The sequence below is a fragment of the Acinonyx jubatus genome, chromosome B4 (assembly GCF_027475565.1).
Source record: "Acinonyx jubatus isolate Ajub_Pintada_27869175 chromosome B4, VMU_Ajub_asm_v1.0, whole genome shotgun sequence".
NCBI lineage: Eukaryota > Metazoa > Chordata > Mammalia > Carnivora > Felidae > Acinonyx > Acinonyx jubatus.
In genome coordinates, this window is record NC_069387.1 from 6160579 (window position 1) to 6166438 (window position 5860).

The window sequence follows — 5860 nt, forward strand, 5'->3', positions numbered from 1 at the left end:
CCACGAAGAAAGCCTTGAGAGTATCGTCAAACTTTTAAAACCTCCCTCAAGGAAGATAACGCACTTGCTGAATAATTTACTGAGTTTATTTTTTTTAGACTGAGTTTAGACCGCGTTTTTACTATTATGTTTTGTTTCATTTGTGTTTTTAATCTATGTTACGGGGATAGTAGGAAAGGCTCTGGAAAAAGGGCTGGAACCGAGCAAGCAGACGTACTCATGATAATCGCTTGCCTTTATCTTTCTCGCCAAGGAAGCGCCTAGAAAAAACGAGTAGTTCGTGCATCACAGGACCTGGAGAGACACGTGTTTTACAGGTGGCAAAGGAAATTTTCTGAATTACTGCTTCAGAGTCAGATTTCTAGCAATCGCCTTGTCCGTGGCCTCAGAACTATAGGTGTTAAGTGGGTCTTTTTCGGCAACATAATGGTGGGGAAACGTTTGTGTTTTCCATTACCTGACTTAGAAAATTTAAATAAAGGATAAGAAACAACAAAAGGCATCTTTCCATTTCCATGCATATATAAATCTTTTCTTGCTGCATGGGAATCCATTTTATGGATTAGCGTGATTCCCAGTCTTGTTCTCTTACGGTCAATGAATTGCAAAGAATTTTTTTGCATGCATCGACGCATACATTTTTCTTTGGTGAGTCAAAAGCCAAGTGCATTTTTTTTTTTTCATGAAAAACAAAGCAAGCTGGAGGAAACTATCTCTACCATAAGTCCATTTGTGTTTTGTTTGCAAAGATATGTGTATATTCATCTATGCAGACGTGCAACCTGGGAGTAATTTCTGGAAGATCACACGAGAAATTACTAATCACAGTCACCTCTTGGAAATGGGGCTGGGAATGAAGGGAAAGTGTTTTCCCTTTGATACCTATTGGGCATTTTTATCAAGAGTTTCTTACTTAGATAGTAACTGTTAACAAAATTATGCCGAAGTCAAAGCAAGATGAGAACCCCAAATCAGCTGTGTTTTGGATCAAGAAGCATTTTTGGAATGTTATCAGTACATTTCTTTTTTCATAAGGGAAGGAGGGGCAGAAAGAGGGGGGTGGGGCGGGAAGAGAGAATCCCAAGCAGGGTGCACGTGGGCTCAAACTCAAGAACCACGAGATCATGACATGAGCTGAAATCAAGAGTTGGACGTTTAATCGACCGAACCACTCAGATACCCTGGTATGTTATCAGTACATTTCACAGCAAACTATTACATTAAAAAAAAAAAAATCCAGAAATTGAGGAAAAATCAGAGTTACCATGAACTAGGGTTTAAATCTGCATATATAGATCTCTTTTCCTCCAATTCAGTTTGAAAGTTTTACATTTGCAAGAAAGAGAGCCCAGAGACAAAGCTTCCAGGCCTCAGTCGGATCTAGGTTTGAAACCTCCCAAACCATTAACAGGCCCGCAAATGTCAAGTTAGTTCCTAAATCTTTCTTGTCCTCAGTTTCTCACTGAAAAATGAGAAAGAAAAAAAAAAAAGAGTACAGCACTTTTTACCTCATTAAGTAATCGTGAGGGTTAATGAGATAATATATGTAGCACTTAGCACAGGGCCTGAGGGAAGCACTCGATTAATGTTAATTATGTTTATATTACTATCGTTATCATTTTCTCAAAAAGCAGCAAATCTAAAAAAACCAACAACTTACAGTACCGCTTGGATTTGCACTAAGGTAAACACAACGTACAAACAACATTCTTTCAAGGGGAGAAAAGAACAAATATCAGGAATTGCTCAAATATCCAGGCTTCCCTGAGATGACGTCTTCCATCTAAAGAAGTTGGTGTCCCTTGTTGGTCATTTTTTATCCCAGCAAATTATCATCACAAATCAACTTCAGTGGGTCCAGAGGCTGTTTTTCAGTGATAGGCGCCAAAGCCTCCCACATTAGGCACCGGATATTTGCATTCAAGGACAGATCTGTTTAATGTTTTGGCTACCCCGAAGCCCCCACCAAGTTGGACGCAGGTGCACTCGGCCTGCCCTTCCTTCCTGCCCTGTTCCCTGTCGTCTCCATCAGTCGCCTGGAGTCATACTTTGTGGCCATTTTGCTTTTGTTCCTGTGTGTCTGTCCCCTTCTTAGGATCTTGAACTGGTCTGGGGTTGGTATCTTGAACCCAAAATACCAAAAGCGAGCGGCCAAAAAAAAAAAAAAAAAAAAGAGAGAAAAGGAAGAAACGAAAGAAAAAGTGTTCTTGTTGCTAAATAAGCAATGTGGAGGAATACCCCAGTGAAAAGCAGAGCTGCTCCCTCCAAAGCTGGCCATCGTTCACATCTGCTGCGCCTCCTTCCCTTGACTTCACAAATACTTGCTGAGCACTTTGCCCTAAGATCTCTGCGCCCCTGGGACATCCACTGAGTGTGTGTGATGGGGTGGGGGAGACAGACAACGCAGGAGAAAGCAAATAAAGAAAGAAAGCAATTCTTCCTAGAGGATGATGGTGAGGAAGGCTTCCTGGAGGAGGTGTGATGTAAGTTAGCACACAGTTGGGGGCTTGCCCCGTGAAAGACTCAGGAGGAACACTCCAGGAGAGGAAAGGCCTGAAGTTGGAAAAGTATGAGGTGTTGAGTGTCAGAAAAGCCATCAGAGTGGCTGGGGGCTCCAGGGGCCAGGACAGGTTGTAGGAAACGAGATGGAGAGGGCATGGGGATTATTCCAGGAACCACAGAAAACTGCTAAAGGAAGGAGCATGGTTAGATTTCCATTTTTAAGAGGCGACACTGGCTGCTCCTGTCCCGAATGGACTTTGGAGAGACGAAGCTGGCGCCGGAAGCCCACTGGAAAGAAATTGCCCTTGTCTGGGCAGAGAAGGACAGGGTCCTCGGGGAAAGGCATGCAGCCCCGGGCGGGAGACTCTGACGCTGCCTGACGGGGCCACGGGGCCACGAGTGAGTCATTTGTGCCGGCAAACAGTTAAAAGGGTTCATTTGAATTGCAGACTGGACAACCTTTTCAATATTCACAGTGAGCGTTTCTTTGGGGATAATGTAATAACTCGGTTTAAAGCATTTACCTTGTCTTGGCTGTAAAAGTGTGCAATCACTTTTATAACAGTCTGCAGCCCCAGGGCACACATCTGTCACTAAGTAATAAGGCTCGGGTTAACACACAAAGTCCCCTAGGATGGGTCCCCTTTGCAGGGGCGAGTCCATGGTTGCCCCCCCCCCCCCAGCAGCTATAGATCTGCAAGACAGGACCCCCCCCCCCCCCCCAGCCTCCAACTCCAGCCAGGTGAGGTTGACTCAGTGTCCTCACTAGTTCACTGGCGGGAGGACCACCTCCCCCCTCCTACTGGGAGAAATCACACCCCCCCCCCACTCTGGCTGGGAGACGTCACCTGGCACACCCCCTGGGCACCAGGCTCTAGCGCCTAAGGGCGAGTTCCTAGCAGAAGGCGACCTGGCCTCTAGAGGGCGCCCGCAAACCCTCCAGTTTCAGATTTCGGAAGAGCGCCCCCCACCAAAATATTTGGAGATGGAGAGCAGAAGATGATGGATGGAGTCAACGGACACAGATTTTGGAGTGACACCCCCCCCCCCAGCCCCACCCCTTGTCTATAAAATTCAGCGAGTTTCCAGGAGCAAGTGCCACAGTTGCTACGGTATTTAGGTGCGTCTCCCCCATAACGCCCTGCCGCCTCATGTCTAAGTTTCTGTCTTTGTTTGCAGTGTCCCCGATGAAACGTTTGAGTGTTTGCCTCAACCGGTTCATTCGCGGGAGCCCTGTGGTTTTGGCCCTGCTGCATAGCCCCGCAATTCCTAGGAAGGCACACGAATGGCACCTTCCAGAAGAAATGCATATTCCCACGTATGTACCTGCACACAACCCAGGTGGAAATTACACTATGGGCTTGTTTGGCAACTTGCTTTTGACAGGATTCAGAACATGCCAACCCAAGATACGGCACCTTGGCATATTTAATATTTTAAGCTAAAAGAGTTTGAGGGGTGCCTGGGTGGCTCAGTCCGTTGGGCGTCCGATTTCAGCTCAGGTCATGATCTCACGCTTTGTGAGTTCGAGCGCCGCGTCGGGCTCTGTGCTGACAGCTCGGAGCCTGGAGCCTATTTCAGATTTTGTGTCTCCTTCTCTCTCTGCCCCTCCCGTGCTCATACTCTGTTTCTCTCTTTCAAAAATAAATTTAAAAAACATAAAAAAATTTTTTTAAAAATAAATAAATGAAAGAGTTTGAGAAAGCAGCAGGAGGAGGAGGTCACTCTGACCTTCCCCCTCCTTCTTCCCTGAAGCAGGTCCGGGGACCCTCATGGGAGACACGCCTTTATCCCCAAGGTGCTAGAATATGAGCAACAACCTTGCTACGTTTCCCCTCTTCACTATACTCAGTTCACACTCTTGGCCCTATCCTATCTTTCCAGTACTTTCCACCCTGCATCAAACGCAGCATGAAAACACTTGGATCGAACTGTTTCTTACGTTCCTCATTCCCTCAGGAGGGTTCCGTGTCACATGAACTTCTATTAAATACATGTGATGCTTTTCTCCAGTTCTCTTGTTCTCAGTTCAATTTTCGGACACAATCAGGGGCCCCAAGAGGCTCAGGAGAAACTTCCATTCCCCCCGCCTTAACACATCCTTCCTTTAACAGGGGGTGGGGGTGGGGGGACATAACATTATGTTACTACATAGAGCTTAGAACTCAGGTTTATATATTAAATGTAGATCGACACATAAATATTATCTGTAAAGACCGTGTCTATGTGTTACCATCAACATTTAGGTGGTTTATGTTTTTTGTTGCTGAAGGAAACTTTTCTATAAGAATATCTTCCCCCCTCGAGTCAGGACCAGTATAAGGGAAATCCCTATCAGTGAAATTGCTAATTTATAGGTAGGCACATTTAATTAAAGAAAAAAAAATGTTTTAATGTTTATTTATTTCGGAGACAGACAGACAGAGCATGAGTGGGGGAGGGACAGAGGGAGAGAGGGAGACACAGAATCCGAAGCGGGCTCCAGGCTCCGAGCCGTCAGCCCAGAGCCCGACACGGGGCTCGAACTCACAAACCGTGAGATCATGACCTGAGCTGAAGTCAGATGCTCGACGGACTGAGCCACCCAGGCGCCCCAGGCACATTTAATTTTTAACAGATCTTGTCGAATTGCTCTCCAAGGAATTTATATCAATTAACAATCATCAACCATGTATGACAGACTGTATTCCACTGATATTGGAGATTATCAACTTTTTAAAGTCTGTGAATCATACACATTAAAATATATATGTTCTGAATAAACAGTGGACGTTAATTAATAATGATTTATCACCACTGGTCCATTAATTGCAACAAATGTGCTACACCCTTGTAATATATTAATAACAGAGGAAACTGGAGATAGGATATATGAGAACTATGCATTATCCTTTCAATTTTTCCATAAAATTATCATAAAATTATCAAGTCTATTTAAAAATATCCCTCCATATTATCTTGTGTTACTTGTGTACCTTTATTAGTGAGGCTGAACGTATCTTCACATGTATATAAATCATTTGCCTTTTAGTTTGTATTCACTCTTTTTTTACAGTCCTTGTCTAAGCTATCTCTTAGATGACCTTTTCCTCCAAATTTTCCAAATCTCTAAATAATTTTATTTTACCTTTCACTATAAGTGAAGTTTGGCCAAATCTGTCCACTGTTGAAGCCTTTGGGATGTTATAGCTTTCTTCTGAAAGACCAACTCAACCTCCCATTGTATTTAGAATAATTTTCGTCACAATTAGCCTAAAATACTTACTTGGCAACGCATCGATGAAGCAATTCTATGACTTCTGCTTGGGCTGCCACAACAACATGTCATTGATGAAGGTGGGGGGGGGGGGGTTGTCTT